Source organism: Arachis ipaensis, chromosome B03, assembly GCF_000816755.2.
Source record: "Arachis ipaensis cultivar K30076 chromosome B03, Araip1.1, whole genome shotgun sequence".
Lineage (NCBI taxonomy): Eukaryota > Viridiplantae > Streptophyta > Magnoliopsida > Fabales > Fabaceae > Arachis > Arachis ipaensis.
The window spans coordinates 68,856,341-68,880,773 of record NC_029787.2 but is presented as its reverse complement, the minus strand read 5'-3'; the positions used below and the strand labels follow the sequence as shown (position 1 = coordinate 68,880,773).

General features: G+C 39.4%; 1 long non-coding RNA gene across 1 annotated transcript; it reads left to right on the top strand.

Annotated features, from left to right (window-relative positions):
* Positions 5,609 to 24,433, top strand: LOC110269714. The gene is made up of 3 exons (XR_002358477.1): positions 5,609 to 5,621; positions 17,970 to 17,972; positions 24,338 to 24,433. It is a non-coding gene; the product is annotated as an uncharacterized LOC110269714 (long non-coding RNA).

The following is a 24,433-nucleotide window of genomic DNA, read 5'->3' as shown; positions in this document are numbered from 1 at the left end:
GATGATTATTTCAAGATAAAAGTGGATGTATTCAAAGGAAGAATATCTCTGGCTCCCATTCTTGAGAGAATAGGCCATCCTGGTGCATCTTGAGAGGATAGCAAAGGGAGAAATTCTGTTCCCACTAGTATTGCATGCTCTGATTTGAATGCCGAAGCTCGTATACGGCATCAGATTGTGGCAGACTACATCATTCCGAGCACCCACACTACCCATGTCAGATTTAGAACTGCTTTGCTACTTTGGGCTATTATGGAAAGGAAGCATATAGCCATTGTACCTTTGTTGCGTAAATCGATTTGGAAATTTGTTGAGAAGAAAAATATCAACATTCCATTTCCGTCGATGGTGATGCACTTAGCAAATGCAGCGGGGTAGAGAGGCAAGAAATGGATATCATATTCGAGTTTCCAAGAGGCAACAAGTTCATTCCGAGGGGAGAATTGAATGGATCATCAGAGAAGACACCCTCGAAGAGGAAGGCACCTATAGCACCACCATCAAGTCTACCAACCTCATCGACTCCTTTACCGGTTCTCCGGTCACTTCTGGATTTATTCCAAGACATCTTGCACGATATCCACCTGATGAGTCCATATTTGACGATATATTTTAGCTTGAATTGGATGGATTTCATCATATAAACTCGCACTTATTCACTAAAATAGCATACTTTTGTGTTTGATTCCTAAATTGAACCTAAATGTGAAAACACATTTTTGTGCTTAAATTGAGCAATTTAATCCCACTTTTATTCCATTCGATGCCGTGATATGTTTGTTGAGTGATTTCAGGTCCTAGAGGCAAGAATGGTTTGGTAGAAGTGGAAGAAAGCATGCAAAAAGGGAGAAAACATGAAGAAAACAAAGGAGAGAAGCATTTCAGCCTGTGCCCACGCACACCTTCTGTGCCCACGCATAGGGGTCAAAATCAGCACTTGTGCCCACGCACAAGGCAGGGTAAAAATCAGGACCTGTGCCCACGCACAGGCTGTGCCCATGCTCAGGGCAGAATGGAAATCAGGACCTGTGCGTACGCACAGGTCTGTGCCCACGCATAGGAGGAAAATCAGCAAGTGTGTCCATGCACGGCCTGTGCATACGCACAGGTACCAGCGCATGCCTCCATTAAAAAGTCACGTGGACTCACGTTTTGGGGGCTTTTTGGCTCATTTTTGAAGGATTTGGAGCATATTTAAAGGGAGAAGCAACTATATATCATAACATACACTACCATACTTCATAGAATAGTTTTTAGGAGTAGTTTTAGGGTAGTTTAGTTTAGGTTTTCTCTCAAGTTTTCTTAGGTTTAATTAGAGTTTGTAGCATTTTATACTCCAATTTTGGCTTTGGATTTTGCTATCTCATTGGTAGTATTTCTTTAAATTCTCTTTTAATTACTACACTTGTTCTACACTTTCTCATATTTTCATTTGTTTTGCCAATTTATATATAGTCTTGTAATTTTGGTTTTCTAGTTGTTGAATTTGATGTTTGGTGCTTATTTTATGTTTATTTGAGTTGCCTTTATTGATTTTGATCATTTATGGTTCATAGCTTTCATTAATTTACCAATTTTGCCATGTTTTATATTTATGCCCACTATGTGTTCGATAAAATACCAATTTTGATTATGGGGTAATTTCCACCCCTTGGCTTGGGGGAAATGAGTGTATGGATTACTAGAGCCATAATGTCCAACATTTAGTGATAATTCTTGGGTTCTTAATTGTTCTTGTTTCCACTAACGCTAATTTGTTGCTAAGGTAATTAGCAAGCAAGCTAGGATTTGTGGGTTAAGAACACTTATGCTCACTTAACTTACTGTCCGATGTGAGGGTTGACTTAGTGAGATTAATGCATCATAATTATCATAGTTGTAGTTATGGCAAGGAAGGGATTCCATAACTCATCCCAAGTCAAGGTTTCATTTATGTTTTGAACCATTTTTCCATTACTTTTTAGCCTTACTTGTTTGTATTACATACATAGTTCTTTTATTCCTTTATTAATTTATTAATTATAATTTTGTCTAGTTCTTTTATCTCTTTATTTGTTTGCTTCCTTTTTATTGAAAACACCCCTTGTTTTCCACAACCAAAATTGTGCACTTATTGGCATTAGTTCCTAGGGAAGACGACCCGGGATTTAAAACTCCCGGTTATTTTGTGTTGATTGTGACATCTTTAGGATTATAATTTGATTGATGATCAATGATTGGGTTTGGACTATACTTGCAACGTCAATCTTATTTTTAGTGCGAAAAATCCAAACCTATGCTTTTGGTCAGTGTCACCACCGCATGGAGCATTTGGGGCAGAAGCGTTTTAAGTGGATAGCGGCGAAGCTAGAAGGAAGAGACCCCGGCCCAACTCCTAAGGCTTCATCCGAGCTAGTTGGAGAGGAGTGTGATGAAGGTGACCAACCCATTCTCGATACCACCAGCTGAAAGTGGCCCCGAAATTCTCATTGTCTTGGATCCTAAGCAAGCACGGAGGACTGTGCACGAACTAAGTGTGGGGGAGGATCGATGACTTCGTGGGAGTAAGAAAATTCTCTTTTCTTAAAACACTTTGCAATACCCTTTTAGTTCTTTTTACTCTATTTTAGTAGCTTTATCTTTATTGCATCTTAGTTGGCTTGTCTGTATATATCCCTTTAGTGTTCATAGTTATATGGTAGTTAATGTTTGCATGTTGCATGATAGAATGAATAAGTTTGGTGAAACACCAAGGAATTTCCATGAAATCTTTCTTTGGGCATACCATCCATTGAATTGAAGAAAAATTTTGTGTTTTCCAACTTGCTTGAAGTATTCTGTTTGTGGAACATAGAAAAGAGCTAGAACAACATACCTTGTAAGATTTGAGCCTTGATAGATGGTTGCATTTTTCAACCATAATATTTGTTCTGGTGTGATTTTACTCCTTTTTTATTGTGATCATTGATTTGCATGTTTCTTTATATCCTGTATTTTTTGTTTGGATGCATTTAGCATGATTGAAGCCATCTTTGATGTTGAACTCATCAACCTATATCGCCAACCCTTGTACTCACCATTGTGAACCCCTGTTGAGCCTGTAATTTCCTTTTGTTCTAATTTTAGCACATTATTTTCCCTTAAGCGAAAAACCATTGATGTCCTTGAATTAATCTTTGATTAGCTTGGGTGGATTAGTGTGTATATTCTAAGTGTGGAGGAAATTATTGGGAAGCATTGGTGATAGAGGCATGGAACTCATTGTGAAAAATTGACAATTGAAAAATGCTCATGTGTTCGTTGTTTTAGGTCATATGCATCTCTTGTGCTAACAAAGACAAGAAATAAATTAAAAAAAACTGTGCATAATGGAAAGTGAAATAAAAAGTTGAAATAAAGGATGCATATGTTCATGTTTTGAAAAGAAAGTGCATGAGTAAGGTGAGATAGGAAGAAATTGGGTAGCTAGGTTGCATTGTTATGAGCATATAGGTGATATAGGATTAGGTGGACACTTAAGCTAATCAAAGAACTAATTCTTTAAGTCCACTTAACCACATTTATCCTACCTAAACCCTGGCCCCATTACAACCCTCCAAAGACCTCATAATATTTGTCTTTCATGCATCAAATACTAGTTAATTGTTAGATGAAGTGCAAATCTTTGAAAAGCATGATAAAAAGAGAATTGAGTGATTAAGCCCTAAACACTGAGCGAATTGAGTAAATACACATCCGGTGAGGGGTTCGATCGCTCAATTCTATGTTTTTGCATCTCATATTGTATCTTCTTGCAAGTTGTTTGGTGATTAGTTTTGAAAAGTTCAATTCAATTCTTTGGACATGGGTTTTAGTGCATAAACTCTTTACATTTGCCCCAGAGCCTTCTTGTGATGGATTGGAATTTCATGGTCTGTTTTACCAACTCTTTGCATAGTAGATATTGGTAGTAACCTTTAGGATAGTTGCATGCATTTAGGTAGTAAATAGAATAAATCGTTTTCCTTTCATTTATCTCCTTTGAGTGTGTTTAGCATGAGGATATGCTAGTGTTTAAGTGTGAGGGAATTGCTGAATCCATATTTGATGATGAGTTTTGGTTGAAATTGAATGGATTTCATCGTATAAACTTGCACTTATTCCACTAAATAGAATGCATTTGAACTTTCTTCCTAATTTGTGCTTGATTATGAAAACATGCTCTTTTGTGCCTAATTTGATTGATTTAATTCCATTTACCTTCCATTCAATGCATTGATGTTATTTGTGAGTGATCTTAGGGGTATAAGGCAGGAATGGCTTAGAGATAATGGAAGAAGAGCATTCAAAGTGGAGGAAGCATGAAGAATCAAAGGAGAAGAGCTCGGCCTAGTGTGCGTACACACAGACCTGTGTGCGTACGCACAGCCATCAGATCAAAGCCACGCGTGCGCGTGAGTTGCATCGTGCGTGTCGCGCATTCATTCAAGCATTGCCTAGTGTGCGTGCACACAACTTCCTGTGCGTACGCACGGGTAGATATTTTCGGCAAAGTATGCAGGCGCACACGTCTGTGCGTCTGCACAGGTGGACGCACATGCCTTCATTAAAATCTCACGTGACTCGCGGTTTTGGTGGTTTGGAGGCCCATTTCTGAAGCCATTTAGCTCAAAAGGAAGGGAAAATGAAGACCATACCATAGCATAACATTAGGGTAGCTTAGGAGTAGTAGTAGATAGCTTTAGTATAGTTTTTCTTTAATTTCTTTTTTATCATCTCTACTAGGGTTTATACTAGGATTTTTACATTCAAGTGCCATTTCCATTTTGATCTTGGATTTTGCTAACTTTCATTGTAAGTATCTCTTTGTTACTACTCTTTATAGTTACATTGTCCTTACTCTTTCTTATAATTCAAGTTATAGTTCAATTTTACTTCTCTTTTGCAATTTCTTTTTCTTGTTGATGAATCTGATGATTGTTACATGTTTTCTTAAGTCTTTACTATTGATTGAGATCATTTGTTGCTTTTGCTTTCAAGCTTTTTCTTATTTTTCCCATGTTTCGAGTTCTTGACCACCAAGTGTTTGACAAAAAGTCAATTATGATTTTGGGCTAGTTTTCTATCTCTTGGCTTGGGGAAAGTGAGCAATTGGGTTCCTAGAGTTGGAATGTCCAACATTTAGTGTCAATTTTTGGATTGTTAATTGTTCTTGTTTCCACTAATGCTATGTTGTTGCTAAGGCAATTAGCAAGCAATTTAGGATTTGTGGGTTAAGAACACTTATGCTCATTTAACTTACTCTCCGATGTGAGGGTTAATCAAGTGAGATTAATCCGTTCTAGTTGTAATAGTTGTGGTTCCAACAAGGAAAGGACCCTTAGCTCACTCCAAGCCAAGATACCTTTTATGCTTCAATTCCTTCATACACATTTACATTAGTTCGTTTTACACTTTACTTGTCCATATTGCATAGTTACTTCATTAACTCCTTTATTAGTTCATATATTACAATTTTGCATGTTCTTTTATTACTTTATATGTTTATTTCTTTATTGAAAATCCCATGATCCCACAACCAAGATTGCACACTCATTGGTCTCAAGTGTCCTTGGGAGACGACCTGGGAATTGAAACTCCCGGAATTGAATTAGTTTTAAATTGTGACATTGTTTTTAATTCAAACTTTGACTGTGAGCATTATTCATTGGCCTGGACTATACTTCCAACAGAACTCAATTTGTGGAAAATTCTAAACCGACAGTTTGCACTACGTCAAGGTTCCATTCTATGCTGGTTCCCGGGGTGTCTGTGTACTCTGCGACGAAGTCGGCCAATTATTGGGATTTGATGGTGGTGCGAGCTTCGTACTTGAGCTCGAATTCGGACAACTCGTCCGCCCATTGTATAATTCTTCCAGCCAAGTCTATTTTCTACACGATGCCTTTCATGGGTTGATTAGTCTCTACCCTAATGGTGTGGGCTTGAAAGTATGGTTGAAGTCGCTGGGAGGTGAGTATGAGGGTGTAAGCAAACTTTTCTATCTTTTGGTAGTTTAGTCCGCCCCCTGTAAGGCCTTGCTAATGAAGTAGATTGGTTGTTGCCTGTTGTCATCCTCTCTGATCAGGGCTAATGCTATCGCACGACTTCTAATGGCGAGGTACATGGTGTGGGAAATCGTGATTCACACTTTTCACATCTCCGCACAACTAACCAGCAAGTGTACTGGGTCGTCCAAGTAATAAATCTTACATGAGTAAGGGTAGATTCCACAGAGACTATCGGCTTGAAGCAAGCTACGGTCATCTTGTAAATCTCAGTCAGGCGGATTCAAATGGTTATGAGTATTGATAATTAAAATATAAATAAAACATAAAATAAAATAATGGTACTTATGTAATTCATTGGTGGGAATTTCAGATAAGCATACGGAGATGCTTTGTTGCTTCTAAACCTCTGCTTTCCTATTGCCTTCTTCCAACCATGCGTGCTCCCTTCCATGGCAAGCTGTAAGATCCTCTCAGTGAAAATGGTCCTCTACCGTTTTTGCACGGCTAATCAACTGTCGGATTTCTCGTCTCGGATGAAAAATACCAGGTACAGCTACCGCATGGCTAATCATCTATTGGTTCCCGCTAATGTTGGAATAGGATCCATTGATCCTTTTGTGCACTGTCACTTGCGCCCAACATTCGCAGGTTTGAAGCTCTTCACAGTCATTCCTTCCCAGATCCTACTCGGAATACCACAGACAAGGTTTAGATTTTCCGGATCCCAGGAATGCTGCCAATAATTCTAGCCTATACCACGAAGATACTAATCTCACGGACTCGGTCCATGTATTAGACACCCAAGAGAATATACTATGACTGTCGTCCAATGACTACGTTGAACATCATGTAGACCGCTTGTGGTTGTCAGGCATGCGGATCTTGGCTAAGCGAGTAACGAAGATAGTGGGTGATTGTCACGGGTCACCCCTTCATTCTGACTTAACTGAATTAAGTACAAGAGTATATCTTGGAGAAGAAGTAGGCGTGAATTGAGAGAAAGACAATAGTACATGCATTAATTCATGAAGAACAGCAGAGCTCCACACCTTAATCTATGGGGTGTAGAAACTCCACCGTAGAAAATACATAAGTGAAAAAGGTCTAGGCATGGCCGTGAGGCCAGCCTATAAATGTGAAAAGATGATCCAAGTTACATATGATCAAAATATCTCCCGATAAAAAATAAATCTCTAAAAGTAGTTTTTATACTAAACTAGTAATCTAGGGTTACAGAAAATGAGTAACTAAGTGCAGATAGTGCAGAAATCCATTTGTGGGGCCCACTTGGTGTGTGCTTGGGCTGAGCATTGAAGCTTTTTCGTGCTTAGGCTGTTCTTGGAGTTAAACGCCAGCTTTGGTGCCAGTTTGGGCGTTTAACTCCAATTTTGGTGCCAGTTTGGGCGTTTTACGCCAGAATGCTTTAGGCTGGGGTTGGATGCCAGTTTGGGCCATCAAATCTCGGGCAAAGTATGGACTATTATATATTGCTGGAAAGTCCGAGATGTCTACTTTCCAACACAATTGAGAGCGCCCAATCGGGATTCTATAGCTCCAAAAAATTCACTTCGAGTGCAGGGAGGTCAGAATCCAATAGCATCTGCAGTCCTTTTTCAGCCTCTGAATCAGATTTTTGCTTAGGTCCCTCAATTTCAGCCAGAAAATACCTGAAATCACAGAAAAACACACAAACTCATAGTAAAGTCCAGAAATGTGATTTTTGAATAAAAACTAATAAAAATATAATAAAAAGTGACTAAATCATACTAAAAACTATGTAAAAACAATACCAAAAAGGGTACAAATTATCCGCTCATCACAACACCAAACTTAAATTGTTGCTTGTCCCCAAGCAACTAAAAACGAAATAGGATAAAAAGAAGAGAAAATACAATAAATTCCAAATATCAATGAAGCTCATTTCCAATTAGATGAGCGGGGCTAGTGGCATTTTGCTTCCGAACAGTTTTGGCATCTCACTTTATCCTTTGAAGTTCAGAATAATTGGCATCTATAAGAACTCAGAATTCAGATAGTGTTATTGATTCTCCTAGTTCAGTATGTTGATTCTTGAACACAGTTACTTTATCAGTCTTGGCCGTGACCCTAAGCATTTTATTTTCCAGTATTACCACCGGATACATAAATGCCACAGACACATAACTGGGTGAACCTTTTCAGATTGTGACCCAGCTTTGCTAGAGTCCCCAGTTAGAGGTGCCCAAAGCTCTTAAGCACACTCTTTTACCACGACTTTAACCGCTCAGTCTCAAGCTTTTCACTTGACACCTTCACGCCACAAGCACATGGCTAGGGACAGCTTGATTTAGCCGCTTAGGCCAGGATTTTATTCCTTTGGGCCCTCCTATCCATTAATTCCCAAAGCCTTGGATCCTTTTTACCCTTGCCTTTTGGTTTAAAGGGCTATTGGCTTTTTTTGCTTATTTTTTCTTTTTCTTTCTTTTTTTTTCTTTATTTTATTTTATTTTATTTTTTTCGCCATTTTTTTTCGCAAGCTTCTTCTTTTTCACTGCTTTTTCTTGCTTCAAGAATCAATTTTATGATTTTTCAGATTATCAATAACATTTCTCCTTTTTCATTTATTCTTTCAAGAGCCAACAATTTTAACATTCATAAATAACAATATAAAAAATATGCACTGTTCAAGCGTTCATTCAGAAAACAAAAAGTATTGCCTCCACATCAAAATAATTAGATTATTTTCAAGATATAATTCGAAATTCATGTACTTTTTTTTTCTTTTTCAGAAAACATTTTTCATTTAAGAAAGGTGAAAGATTCATACGACATTCATAGCTTTAAGGCATAGACACTAGATACTAATGATCATGTAATAAAGACACAAACATAGATAAAACATAAAGCATAGAAATAAAAAAACAGAAAAATAAGAACAAGGAAATTAAAGAACGGGTCCACCTTAGTGATGGCGGCTAGTTCTTCCTCTTGAAGATCTTATGGAGTGCTTTAGCTCCTCAATATCTCTTCCTTGCCTTTGTTGCTCCTCTCTCATGGCCTTTTGGTCCTCTCTGATTTCATGGAGGATGATGGAGTGCTCATGATGCTCCACTCTTAGTTGCTCCATGTTGGAACTCAAATCTCCTAAAGAGGTGTTGAGTTGCTCCCAATAGTTTTGTGGAGGAAAATTCATCCCTTAAGGCATCTCAGGGATTTCATGATGAGGAATTTCCTCATGCTCTTGTTGAGGTCCATGAGTGGGCTCTCTTATTTACTACATCCTCTTTTTAGTGATGGGCTTGTCCTCTTCAATGAGGATGTCTTCCTCTATGACAACTCCAGCTGAATTGCATAGGTGACAGATGAGATGAGGAAAGGCTAACCTTGACAAAGTAGAGGGCTTGTCAGCCACCTTGTATAGTTCTAGAGATATGATCACATGAACTTCTACTTCCTCTCCAATCATGATACTATGGATCATGATAGCCCGATCCACAGTAACTTCAGACCGGTTGCTAGTAGGAATGATAGAGCGTTGGATGAACTCCAACCATCCCCTAGCCACGGGTTTGAGGTTAGGCCTTCTCAATTGAACCGGCTTGCCTCTTGAGTCTCTCTTCCATTGAGCTCCTTCCACACAGATGTCCATGAGGACTTGGTCCAACCTTTGATCAAAGTTGACTCTTCTAGTGAAAGGATAAGGATCTCCTCTCATGATTGGCAAGTTGAATGCCAACATCACAGTTTCCGGACTGAAATCCAAGTATTTCCCCCGAACCATTGTGAGCCAATTCTTTGGGTTCGGGTTTACACCTTGGTCATGGTTCTTAGTGATCCATGCATTAGCATAGAACTCTTGAACCATTAAGATTCTGACTTGTTGGATGGGGTTGGTGAGAGTTTCCCAACCTCTTCTTCGAATCCCACATCGGATCTCCGGATATTCACTCTTTTTGAGCATGAAGGGGACCTCGGGGATCACCTTTTTCTTGGCCACAACTTCATAGAAGTGGTCTTGATACACTTTTAAGATGAATCTCTCCATCTCCCATGACTCGGAGGTGGAAGCAATTGCCTTCCCTTTCCTCTTTCTAGAGGTTTTTCCGGCCTTAGGTGCCATTAATGGTTATGGAAAAATAAAAAGCAGAGCTTTTTCCACACCAAACTTAGAAGGTTTGCTCGTCCTCGAGCAAAAGAAGAAAGAATGGAGGAGAAGAAGAATAAATAGAGGATATGGAGGTGAGGAGTGGGTTCGGCCAAGGGGGGTAAGTGTGTATGATGTGTGAAATGGAAGGTGGTGAGGAGGGGTATTTATAGGGTAAGAGGGAGAGGGAATTTGGTTATGAAGGGGTGGGTTTGGGAGGGAAATGGTTTGAATTTGATTGGTGAGGTAGGTGGGGTTTTATGATGGATGGATGTGAGTGGTGAAGAGAGTGTGGAGAAGACGGTAGGATTTGATAGGTGAATGGTGTTTGGAGAAGAGGTATTGATGGGTTTGGTCAAGGGTATTTGGGGAAGAGTGTTATCGAAAAGTGTGAAGAGGAGAGAAGAAGAGGTGGGGTAGGTGAGGATCCTGTGGGGTCCACAGATCTTGAGGTGTCAAGGAATTCTGCTCCCTGCACCATTCTGGCGTTTAAACGCCCACTGTGTGCCAATTCTGGCATTTAACGCCAGCTCTACTACCTTTCCTAGCATTAAACGCCAGTCTGCTGCCCTTTTCTGGCGTTAAACACCCAGAATGCTGCCCATTCTGGCATTTAACATCCAGAATGCTGCCAGACTAGGTGTTAAACGCCCATTCAGCTATCCTTACTGGCGTTTAAACGCCAGTAAGCCTGTCCTCCAGGGTGTGCTATTTTTAATGATGTTTTTGATTCCGCTTTAATTTTGCAGTTGTTTTTGTGACTTCACGTGATCATCTACCTAAAGAAAACATAAAATAACAATGGAAAACAAATATATATAATTAAATAACATTGGGTTGCCTCCCAATAAGCTCTTCTTTAATGTCAATATCTTGACAGTGAGCTCTTAGAGAGCTTCACAAACTTTTAGAGCATGATGGTGGCCTCCCAACACCAAACTTAGAAGTTGAGTGTAGGGGCTCTGTTTGACTCTGTATTGAGAGAAGCTTTCCATGCTTCCTCTCCATGGTTACAGAAGAAGATCCTTGAGCCTTAAACACAAGGTAGCCCTCATTCAATTGAAGGACTAACTCTCCTCTGTCCACATCAATCACAGCTCTCGTTGTGGCTAGGAAGGGTCTTCCAAGGATAATAGATTCATCCTCTTCTTTCCCAGTGTCTAGGATTATGAAATCAGCAGGGTTGTATAGGCCTTCAACCTGCACTAAGACATCCTCTACAAGTCCATAAGCATGTTTCCTTGAATTGTCTGCCAGTTCTAGTGAGAATTTAGCAACTTGTACCTCAAAGATCCCTAATTTCTCCATTACAGAGAGTGGCATGAGGTTTAATCCTGATCCTAGGTCACACAGAGCCTTCTCAAAGGTCATGGTGCCTATGGTACAAGGTATTAAGAATTTTCCGGAATCCGGTTTCTTCTGAGGTAATTTAAGTTGCCCCAAAGCATTCAGTTCATTGATGAGCAATGGAGGTTCATCCTCCCGAGTCTTATTACCAAATAACTTGGCATTCAGCTTCATGGTTGCTCCTAGATACTGAGCAACTTGCTCTTCAATAATATCTTCATCCTCTTCAGAGGAAGAATACTCATTAGAGCTCATGAATGGCAACAGTAAGTTCAGTAGAATCTCTATGGTCTCTGTATGAGCTTCAGGTTCCTTTGGTTCCTCATTAGGGAACTCCTTAGTAGTCAGTGGACATCCATTGAGGTCTTCCTCACTGGAAATCACTGCCTCTTCCTCCTCTACAGGTTCGGCCATGTTGGACATATTGACGGCCTTGCACTCTCTCTTTGGATTCCCTTCTGTATTGCTTGGGAGAGTACTAGGAGGAGTTCAGTAACTCTTTTACTCAACTGACCCACTTGTGCCTCCAAATTTCTTATGGAGGACCTTGTTTCAGTTATGAAACTGAAATTGGTCTTAGATAGATCAGAGACAACGGTTGCTAAGTCAGAGAGGCTCTGCTTAGAATTCTCTGTCTGTTGCTGAGAAGATGATGGAAAAGGCTTGCTATTGCCAAACCTATTTCTCCCACCATTATTATTATTAAAGCCTTGTTGAGGCTTCTGTTGATCCTTCCATGAGAGATTAGGATGATTCCCCCATGAAGGATTGTAAGTGTTTCCATAGGATTCTCCCATGTAATTCACTTCTTCCATTCCAGGATTCTCAGGGTCATAGGCTTCTTCTTCAGAGGAAGCTTCTTTAGTACTGCCGGATGCAGCTTGCATTCCAGTCAGACTCTGAGAAATTATATTGACTTACTGAGTCAATATTTTGTTCTGAGCTAATATGGCATTCAGAGTATCAATCTCAAGAACTCCTTTCTTCTGAGTTATCTCATTATTCACAGGATTTCTTTCAGAAGTGTACATGAACTGGTCATTTGCAACCATTTCAATGAGTTCCTAGGCTTCTGCAGGCGTCTTCTTCAGATGAAGAGATCCGCCAGCAGAGTGGTCCAATGACATCTTGGACAATTCAAACAGACCATTATAAAATATGCATAGGATGCTCGATTCTGAAAGCATGTTAGAAGGACACCTTCTAATCAATTGCTTGTATCTTTCCCAAGCTTCATAGAGGAATTCACCTTCTTTCTGTCTGAAGGTTTGGACTTCCACTCTAAGCTTGCTCAACTTTTGAGGTGGAAAGAATTTGGCCAAGAAAGCATTGACCAACTTTTCCCAAGAGTTCAGGCTCTCTTTAGGTTGTGAGTCCAACCATGTCCTAGCTCTGTCTCTTACAACAAAAGGAAAAAGCATAAGTCTGTAGACCTCGGGGTCAACCACATTGTTCTTAACAGTGTCACAGTTTTGCAAGAATTCAGCTAAGAACTGATGAGGATCTTCCAATGGAAGTCTATAAAACTTGCAATTCTGCTGCATTAGAGAAACTAATTGAGGCTTCAGCTCAAAGTTATTTGCTCCAATTGCAGGACTTGAGATGCTCCTTCCACAGAAGTCAGAAGATGGTGCAATAAAGTCACCAAGCATCTTCCTTGCATCTCCACCATTGTTATTATTTTTGGCTGCCATAACTACTTCTTTTTCAAAAATTTCTATTTGGTCCTCTCCAGAGTGTTGTGCTTTAGCTTCTCTTAGCTTCCTCTTTAGAGTCCTTTCAGGTTCAGGATCAGCTTCAACAAGAATATTCTTATCCTTGTTACTGCTCATATGAAAAAGAAGAGAACAGAGAAGAAGAGGAATCCTCTATGTCATAGTATATAGATTCCTTTATGTGAGTAGAAGAATAGAAGAATGAGGTAGAGATAGAATGAGAAGAATTTGAACACAGAGAGAGGGAGAGGGTTCGAATTATAAGAAGAAGAGAAGTGTTAGTAAATAAATAAAATAAATAGAAAGAGATGAGAGAGAGAGAAAATTTGAATAATAATTAAAAGAAAAGAAAAATATTTTTGTTTTTATTTTAATTGTTAGTTAGAATTCGAAATTTAAGAAGAGAAATAAAATTAAATTAAAATTTAAAACAATTAGTTAATTAAAAGGAATTTTGAAAAAGTTGTTAGTGGTTTTCGAAAATTAGATAGTGAAAAGTAGTTAGGTAGTTTTGAAAAAGATAAGAAATATTAAAACAAACAAAAAGTTTAATTAGTTAATTGAAAAAGATTTGAAAATCAATTTTGAAAAGATAAGAGGTTAGAAAAGGATTTTGAAATCAAATTTTGAAAAAGGTATGATTGAAAATCATTTTTGAAAAAGATTTGAAAAGGAAATTAAAAAGATTTGATTTTGGAAATTAAAGTTGATTACTTGACTAACAAGAGACTAAAAAGATATGATTCTAGAATTTAAAGATTGAACCTTTCTTAATAGGCAAGTAGCAACTTGAAATTTTTGACTCAAAACATTAAATGTTAGCAATAATTTCGAAAATATGAAATAAGAATAAGAAAAAGATTTTGAAAATTAATTTTGAAGAATTTTCAAAAAACATGAAGGAATGATTTGATTTTGAAAAAGATTTGAAAAGATAGAATTTTTAATTTGAAAATTTGACTTGACTAATAAGAAACAACCAAATTTTAAAATTTTTTGAATAAGTCAACCCAAAATTTCGAAATTTATGAGTAAAATAAGGGAAAGATATTATTTTTAATTTTTGAATTTTTAATGAGGAGAGAGAAAAACAACAAAATGACACAAGACATAAAAATTTAAGATTAAAACAAATAATGCATGCAAGAACACTTTGAATGTCAAGATGAACACCAAGAACACTTTGAAGATCAAGATGAACATCAAGAATTTATTTTTGAAAATTTTTAAGACAAGAAAAACATACAAGACACCAAACTTAAAAATTTTTAAACTTTAGACACTAATAATTCAAGAATGCATATGACAAACAAGAAAAGATACAAAACAAGAAAATGGAAAGATCAAATAAGGAAAATCATCAAGAACAACTTGAAGATCAATGAAAAACACAATGCATATATTTTCGAAAATTAAAGAAAAATTAAAACATGCAATTGACACCAAACTTAAAATCTGACACTAGGCTCAAACAAGAAACACAAAATTTTTTGGTTTTTATGATTTTATTAATTTTTTTGTAATTTTTCGAAGATTTTTTTGGAAAAAGAAAATAAAGAAATTCAAAATTTTTAATAAGAATTCCAGGATTCCGATAATGTTAGTTTAAAGCTTCGGTCCAAAAGATTAGATATGGCCAATGGCCAGCCAAGCTTCAGCATACAAATATAGACATGTCCTTTCTACAATGGAAAGTAGAAACCTCGGTCCAAAAGATTAGACATGGCTTAACAGCCAGCCAGGTTCCAACATATCTCATGAATCTCTAGAATTCATTCTTAAAAACTCTGAAGAACACATTTTTTTGAATTTTTCGAAAACACATATATTTTTTTTGAAAACTAATTTTTTTATATATTTTTTTAATTTTTCGAAAATAAAAATAAAAAGCTTAAACATAAAATAAAATTACCTAATCTAAGCAACAAGATGAACCGTTAGTTGTCCAAACTCGAACAATCCCCGGCAACGGCACCAAAAACTTGGTGTGGGTAATCGTGATTCACACTTTTCACATCTCCGCACAACTAACCAACAAGTGCACTGGGTCGTCCATGTAATAAACCTTACGTGAGTAAGGGTCGATCCCACGGAGACTATCGGCTTGAAGTAAGCTATGGTCATCTTGTAAATCTCAGACAGGCGGATTCAAGTGGTTATGAGTATTGATAATTAAAATATAAATAAAACATAAAATAAAATAAAGGTACTTATGTAATTCATTGGTGGAAATTTCAGATAAGCATATGGAGATGCTTTGTTGCTTCTGAACCTCGGCTTTCCTATTGCCTTCTTCCAACCATGTGTGCTCCCTTCCATGGCAAGCTGTAAGATCCTCTCGAAATACCACAGACAAGGTTTAGACTTTCCGGATCCCAGGAATGCTGCAAATAATTCTAGCCTATACCACGAAGATACTAATGTCACGGACTCGGTTCGTGTATTAGATACCCAGAGAATATACTCCGACTGTCGTCCAATGACTACGTTGAACATCATGTAGACCGCTTGTGGTTGTCAGGCACGCGAATCTTGGTTAAGCGAGTAATGAAGATAGTAGGTGATTGTCATGGGTCACCCCTTCATTCTGACTTAACTGAATTAAGTACAAGAGTATATCTTGGAGAAGAAGTAGGCATGAATTGAGAGAAAAACAATAGTACTTGCATTAATTCATGAAGAACAGTAGAGCTCCACACCTTAATCTATGGGGTGTAGAAACTCCACCGTAGAAAATACATAAATGAAAAAGGTCTAGGCATGGCCGTGAGGCCAGCCTCTAAACGTGAAAAGATGATCCAAGTTACATATGATCAAAATATCTCCCGATAAAAAATAAATCTCTAAAAGTAGTTTTTATACTAAACTAGTAATCTAGGGTTACAGAAAATGAGTAACTAAGTGCAGATAGTGCAGAAATCCATTTTGGGGCCCACTTGGTGTGTGCTTGGGCTGAGCATTGAAGCTTTTTCATGCTTAGGCTGTTCTTGGAGTTAAACGCCAGCTTTGGTGCCAGTTTGGGCATTTAACTCCAATTCTGGTGCCAGTTTGGGCGTTTTACGCCAGAATGTTTTAGGCTGGCTTTGGACGCTAGTTTGGGCCATCAAATCTCGGGCAAAGTATGAACTATTATATATTTCTGGAAATCCCATGATGTCTACTTTTCAACAAAATTAAGAGTGCGCCAATTAAGTATCTTTAGCTCCAGAAAATCCACTTCGAGTGCAGGGAGGTCAGAATCCAGCAGCATCTGCAGTCCTTTTTCAGCTTCTGAATCAAATTTTTGCTCAGGTCCCTCAATTTCAGCCAGAAAATACCTGAAATCACATAAAAACACACAAACTCATAGTAAAGTCCAGAAATGTGATTTTTGAATAAAAACTAATAAAAATATAATAAAAAGTAACTAAATTATACTAAAAACTATGTAAAACAATGCCAAAAAGGGTATAAATTATCCGCTCATCAGTACAGTATCAGTTCTTCTCCTTATTGAGGTCGGGTCAGGATTGGTGGTTATCCCAGGAATGACTTGAAGTCTTGAAAGGCTTTCTCGCACTCCAGAGTCCGCTCGAACTTCTTTCCTTTCCTTAGTATTTCATAGAAAGGAAGAGATCTTAGTGCTAATACGGCTAGAAATTTGGACAGGGCCGCTAGTCTTCCATTTAGCTGCTATACCTCTTTCACACAGGTCGGGCTTTTCATGTTGAGTATGGCTTGGTATTTCCCTGGGTTTGCCATAATGCCTCTCTGGGTAAGCATGAACACTAGAAATTTGCCGGCTTCTACTGCAAAGGTACATTTTGTGGGGTTTAGCCTCATCCCGTGCTTTCTTATGGTACCGAATACTTCAGCGAGGTCGGGCAGCAATGTTTCCTCTTTTTGGGTTTTTACTAGCATGTCGTCCACATAGACTTCCATCAGCTACCCAATGTGGGCGGCAAATACTTTGTTCATTAACCTCTGATATGTGGCCCCCGCGTTCTTTAGTCCAAACAGCATTATTACGTAGCAGTAGTTTGCTTTCGGGGTTAGGAACAAGGTTTTCTATTGTTCAGGTTGATTCATTCGGATCTGGTTATACCCTGAGTAGGCGTCTATGAAGGAAAGGTACTAGTATCCCGACAACGCGTCGACCAGGGTGTCGATGTTTGGGATGGGATAGGAGTCCGTTGGGCAGGCTTTATTGATGTTGGTGTAGTCTACACACATCCGCAATTTTTAATTTGGCTTTTTTACCAATACGACATTGGCCAGCCACAACGGGTACTTAACCTCCCTTGTGAACCCTGCCTCTAGCAATGCTTGCACCTGTTCCTCCACGACTTGTGATCACTCCGGGCCAAGCTTTCTACATTTTTGCTATAATTGTCGAGATCCGGGGTATACTGCTAGTTTGTGACACATTAAGCCGGGATCAATGCCGAGCATATCAGCGGCTTTCCAGGTGAAGAAGTCGGAATTCTCCCTTAAGAGCTTTACTAGCAGCTCTTTTAGATTTCCTCTCAAGTTTTCTCCTATACTTGTTGTTTTGTCTGGGGTGTCTCCGACTTGTACTTCCTCAGTTTTGCCTTCTGGCTGAGGACGGAGTTCGTCGCGAGCCCAGGCTCCTCCGAGTTCAATGGCATTGGCCTCTTTTCCTCCTGGGTCACCCTTAAGGTTCAGACTTTCATTGTAGCAGCGTTGCGCAAGCTTTTAGTCTACTTTGATAGTGGCTATACCTTCCGGAGTTGGGAACTTCATGCATAAGTGTGGAGTGGAGACTACTGCGGTAAGCTGGTTTAAGGTTGTCAGTCCTATAAGGGCGTTGTAGGCGGAGTTCACATCGACTATGATGTAGTCTATGCTTAGCATTCTGGACCGGGCTCCCTTCCCGATGGTGGTGCTAGTGGGATGTATCTGAGGGGTTGGATCAGAGTGTCTCCAAGCCGAATAGGCTGTTGGGATATGCTCTTAGCTCCTTTTCTTGTAGTTCAAGCTTATCGAAGGCAGATTTGAGTAGGATGTCTGCTGAGCTTCCTTGGTCAACCAATGTTCGGTGGAGGTTGGCATTGGCCAGTATGATTGTAATGACCACGGGATCATCATGCCCAAGGATGATGCCAGCGGCATCTTCCTTGGTGAAAGAAATGGTGCGGAGGTCGGGCGACCTACTCCCTTCTCCAACGTGGTATATTTCTTTAAGGTGTCTTTTGCGGGACGACTTTGAGACCTCTCCTCCTGTGAATCCTCCATTGATTATATGAACATGCCTTTTCGGGGTGTGAGTGGGGCATTCAGCTCGTCCTCTTTCTTTATCCCTCCTTCTCTTCTTTGGCTCGTTCGTCCTGTTGGCTAGGAATCAATCTAGTCTTCCTTCTCGATTCAATTTTTCTACGACATTCTTCCAATCGTAGCATTCGTTTGTGGGGTGCCCATAGGTTTTGTGGTATTCGCAATACTTGATCTGACTTCCTCCCCTTTTGTGCTTAATTGGACGGGGTGGTGGGATCTTTTATGTGTTGCATATCTCTCTGTAGACATCCATTAAAGATACCCAAAGAGGGGTATAGTTATGGTATTTCCTAGCCTTCTCTGCGGGTTGGTCCTCATTCTTTCTTGGCTCTTTGTCTTTGTCCTAGGAGGGGTAGGAGAACCCAGTTTTTGAGGTTTTTCCTAGTCGGGAGTTTTCTTCCATGTTGATGTATTTCTCTGCTCGTTCTTGCACTTCGTTCAAGGATGTGGGGTGTTTCTTAGATATGGAGTGGCTGAAGGGCCCTTCTCGTAGGCCGTTGATAAGTCCATGATAGCCGCTTCTATGGGGAGATTTTGTATTTCGAGGCACGCTTTATTGAATCTTTCCATGTAGTTTCGGAAGCTTTTCCGATCTCCCTGCTTGATTCCTAGTAGACTTGGAGCGTGTTTGGCTTTGTCTCTTTGAATGGATAACCTGGCTACGAATTTTTTAGCGAGGTCATCAAAGTTTGTGATTGGCCTTGGGGACAGGCTGTCGAACCACTTTATAGCCATTTTGGTGAGAGTAGTCGAGAAGGCCTTGTAGCGAGTTGCGTCTGAGGCATCCGTGAGATACATCCGACTCCTAAGGTTGTTGACATGATGGCTTGGATTGGATGTTCTGTCGTACGAGGTCATGTAGGGGCCTTTGAAGTCCTTTGAGACTTTATCCTTCATGATTTCTTTCGTGAATGGGTCTCGTTCTCTATGGGGACTGTCTTCACGATTGGATCGAGTAGTCCTAGCTTTGAGATCAGCTTCGAGTTTCTGGAGTTTTTCTTCTAGCTCTCTGCACCGTCTTGTTTCTCTTCGTAAGTCTTACTCGGCTTTCTGTTGTCTTTCAGCCTCTTCTTCAAGCTGTTTGAGGCGATCCTGTTGCTCACGGATGGCGTCTAGGATTTCCGTGTTTTGAGGCTGTTTGTCCCCTTTAAAGTGGTTTGCTTCTTTTTGTGATGGTGGTGTGACATCCGCATTTTTTGTTGGTTTACTGATGAATCCATATTTGATGATGATTTTTGGTTAGAATTGAATTGATTTTCATTACATAAACTCACACTTATTGCCTTGAATAGCATGCTTTTGAACTCTCCTCCCAAATTGTGCTTGATTGTGAAAATATGCTCTTTTGTACCTAATTTAATCCATTTTTATTATTCCATCTTCCTTCCATTCGATGCCTTGATGTTGTTTGTGAGTGATTCCAGGTGTACAAAGTAGGAATGGATTGGAGAAAATAGAAGAGGAGCATACAAAGTGGAAGAATCAAGAGAAATCAAAGGAGATGAGCTCAGAGACGTGTGCGTGCGCACACCTACCTGTGCGTACACATAGCTACCCAAGCAGAGCGCGTGGATCACCTAGTGTGCGTGCGCACGGGACTGGATTTTCGCCGAAGTGTGCGGACGCACACATCTGTGCGTCCGCACAGGTGTCCGCACATGACTTCATTAAAATTGCACGTGCCTCGTGATTTGGGGGCTTTGGAGGCCCATTTCTGAAGTCTTCTAACTCATATTGAAGGGGAAATGAGCAACACAAGATAGCATATCATTAGGATGGTTTTAGGAGTAGTATAGGAAGCTTTAGTTTTAGTTTTTCTCTAAGTTTTTCATCAACTCTACTAGGGTTTACATTAGGGTTTTACATTCAAGTTCCATTTCTATTTTTTATCTTGGATTTCTCTAGCTTTCATTGTAAGTATTCTCTTGTTATTACTCTTTATAGTTACATTGTCATTACTCTTTCTTCTAATTCAAGTTATAGTTCAATTTTGCTTCTCTCTTGCAATTTCAATTCCTTGTTGATGAATTTGATGTTTGATGTTAGTTTCATGCTTTCCTGTGTTGATCTTGTTGATTGAGGTTGATTATTGCTTTTACTTTCAAGCCTTTTCTCATTTCCTACATGTTTAAGCTTTTTGTCCACCAAGTGTTTGACAAAATGTCAAACATGATTTTAGGCTAAATTTTTTGTTCTTGGCTTGGGTAAAGTGAGAAATTGGGTTTCTAGAGTTGGAATGTCCAACATTTAGTTTCAATTCTTGGATTGTTAATTGTTCTTGTTCCCACTAACGCTAAGCTGTTGCTAAAGGCAATTAACAAGCAATTTAGGATTTGTGGGTTAAGGACTCTTATGCTCATTTAAGTTATCTTCCGATGTGAGGGTTGATCAAGTGAGACTAATCCATCATAATTGTCATAGTTGTGGTTCCAACAAGGAAAGAACCCTTAGCTCACTCCAAACCAAGTCTCTCTTTTATGTTTTTTTTAATGTTTCATACCTTTATATATTGATTTCTTTTATACTTTACTTGTTTATATTACATAGTCGGTTCTTTAATTTATTAATTAGTTCAAACATTACAATTTTGCATGTTCTTTTATTGCTTTATATGTTTATTTCTTCATTCACAAACCCTTGATCACTGCAACCGGATTGGCACACTCATTGTTCTAAAGTGCTCCTAAGGAGACGATTCGGGAGTTTAATACTCTCGGTTTTAATTTGGTTTTGCTTGTGACATATCTTTTGAATTTCCAATTTGATTGATCGAGGTTCCAATTGTTGGGTTAGGACTATACTTACAACGCTAATTCCATTTCGGATAACCGAGTTCCTAACCCACATATGCAATTGGGGTTTCCACACACCACCTCATACATCACATCATGTACCGTCTTCCAAGCCAGAGGTGTGGTCATTGTTAGGATGGTCGTTTGCCATGATCTTGGGATGACTTTCAGGTCCCCGGTAACGGCGCCAATGTTTTAAGGGTTACCTGAAATGTTGAGGTCGATCTCGGACGAGATCTTCTGGTCTGGTTGAGCCTGTTGTGTCCAACTTGCTAGAACTTGAGGTGCTGCTGGTCCTCGCTCACCGGAGGGTGGTGGTACCTGCAAGAGACTCTGATGCTTAAGTCAGTACGGGCTTTAAGCAGGTTTTTTGTTAAATTAGAGTATGAGTTATACCTGAGTGCTCCAGTGTATCTAAGTAGGCGGTGGCTCTTTGTTTAAGGCCTCTTTGGGCCTTAGTGGAGATCTTCCGAGCTTTTTGTGAAGAGGTCGATAGCGGGCTAACCTTTCATGAAGTCAGTCCATTTGTCTTCGGCCAACCCGACCCTATAGCTCGGACCAGTGTATGAACAGTAACCAAAAAGGTCTTACACGTTACTCTATGTCTTGGGTAATGGAAGTTAGAATTCAATTTGATTTAGTTCTAGTTAATGCTTCCTTCGAAAGATTTTTCTTTCTTCTCTCTCCTCTCTCTTGCTGTCAATCACGTTGATGAGCGGATAATTTATACGCTTTTTGGCATTGTTTTTAGTATGTTTTTAGTATGATTTAGTTAGTTTTTATTATATTTTTATTAGTTTTTAAATAAAAATTATATTTCTGGACTTTACTATGAGTTTGTGTGTTTTTCTGTAATTTCAGATATTTTTTGGCTGAAATTGAGGGAGCTGAGCAAAAGTCTGATTCAGGCTGAAAAAGGACTGCAGATGCTGTTGGATTCTGACCTCTTTGCACTCGAAATCGATTTTCTGGAGCTACAGGAGTCCAAATGGTGCACTCTTAATTGTGATGGAAAGTAGACTGGCGTTCAACGCCAGTTCCATGTTGCAGTTTGGTGTCAAACGCCAGAAACAGGTTACAGATTGGAGTTGAACGCCAGAAACAGGTTACAACCTGGTGTTCAACTCCAGAAACAGCCTAGGCACGTGAGAAGCTTAAGTCTCAGCCACAGCACACACCAAGTGGGCCCCAGAAGTGGATTTCTGCACCAATTATCTTAGTTTATTCATTTTCTGTAAACCTAGGTTACTAGTTTAGTATTTAAACAACTTTTAGAGATTTATTTTGCAACTCATGACATTTTAGATCTGAACTTTGTACTCTTTGACGGCAAGAGTCTCTGAACTCCGTTGTTAGAGGTGAGGAGCTCTACTGTGTTTCGATGAATTAATGCAACTATTTCTATTTTCTGTTTAAACACGCTTGTTTCTATCTAAGATGTTTATTCGCACTTCAATATGATGGATGTGATGATCTGTGACACTCATCATCATCCTCAACCTATGAACGCGTGCCTGACAACCACCTCCATTCTACCTTTGATTGAATGAATATCTCTTGGATTCCTTAATCAGAATCTTTGTGGTATAAGCTAGAATCCATTGGCAGCATTCTTGAGAATCTGGAAAGTCTAAACCTTAACGTAAGGTATTACTTGGACGACCCAGTGCACTTGCTGGTTAGTGGTACGAGTTGTGAAAAGTGTGATTCACAATTCGTGCACCACACGTCAATCATCAGAGAAAAAGATAGAAGAAGATATCAGAAGAAAAAAGCTATGAAGAATAAAGGCTAAGGAAGATTCTTTACTCCAGAAGGAAAGATTTTGGAGAAAGGCTTCAAGATTTTTCACTACAAGAAAAAAGGCCTATGGCCACGCTTTTTTCTTGCCACGCTTCAAAAGCGTGGTAAAAAGTAGTCAATAGCCACTCTTTTATGAGGGTGTCGATAGATTAGAGATTTGGCCACTTTTTTTCCACGCTTCAAAAGCGTGGCGAAAAGGATCAACAACCACGCTTTTCTAAGGGTGGCAATTGATTAGAGAAACAGCCACATTTTTTTCTGCCACGCTTCAAAAGCGTGGCCATAGAGAGAAATAAGGACGTTTTAAAAGCGTGGCAACAGGGTTTCATTACGGCCACGCTTACAAAACGTGGCCATATCCTGGTACTCTTTTGGCACGCTTTAAAAGCGTGGCCAAAAGGTTTTTTTCTGCCACGCTTCAAAAGCGTGGCTGTAGAGAGATTAAAAGCGTCGCGAGAGGGTCCCCAACCCATTGACACTAACCCGGCCCCCAACCCGGTCCCCAACCCATTGACACTAACCCTAATTGAGTTGTTTCACTCTTCGTCTTTGTCACTCGAAACCACTCGCCTGGAAGAGCTCCTCTCATTCCCTTCGCCCTTCGCCCTTCGCCCTTCGCCTTCATCACTCGAAACCACTTCTTCTTCATCTTCTTAATCTTCATCTTCGTCTTCATACTCTTCTTCTCTTTCTTGTTTTTCTTTCGATCTTTCTGGATCTCTCTGTTCACCTTCGAGCTCCACCAAACATGGGCGACGGCAAGGTCAATCTCCCCGATGATCTCTTCTTCTCCAAGCCCTCCGATTCCAAAGGTCTAATCAATTTTCTGCTTCCAACACTTCTTTTTTTATTTTCTTGATTTTTTCTGTTGTTTTTACTTTTAGGGCTTTCCCTTTCAATTTTCATTTTCCCCTAATTCGTGGTTTTTTCTAATGCGATGCTGTGGACGTACGTGGATTTTTTCTGGAATGACAAAGCCACAAAGGTGCACTCTGTTTTGGTTATGACTCTGTTTTCCCCTCAATGAGCATTGTTTCAGTTTGGGCTAAAAACAGAAAACAAACCTAGAAGAAAGTCACATTGAATAAGATGTTGAGTCGAATGCAAGGTGTTTGGTTTTGGTTTTGGTTGATTGCCCTGTTATGAAATTAAAGCAACATTTTGTGCTATGTCTGTTGGTTTTGGTTGACTGCCCTGTTATGAAATTAGTGTAGCAAGTGGTATGTGACTTGAGGGAATAGAGGTCGTTTAAATGTGTATTACATTTGGAGGCAGGTTGAGAAAAAAAAGGACATGGCGTTCCCAGCAGCAGTTTTTATTCTTCCTGCAGGCACTCTTTTCATTCTCTTAGGCCTTATTGTTAATGCAATG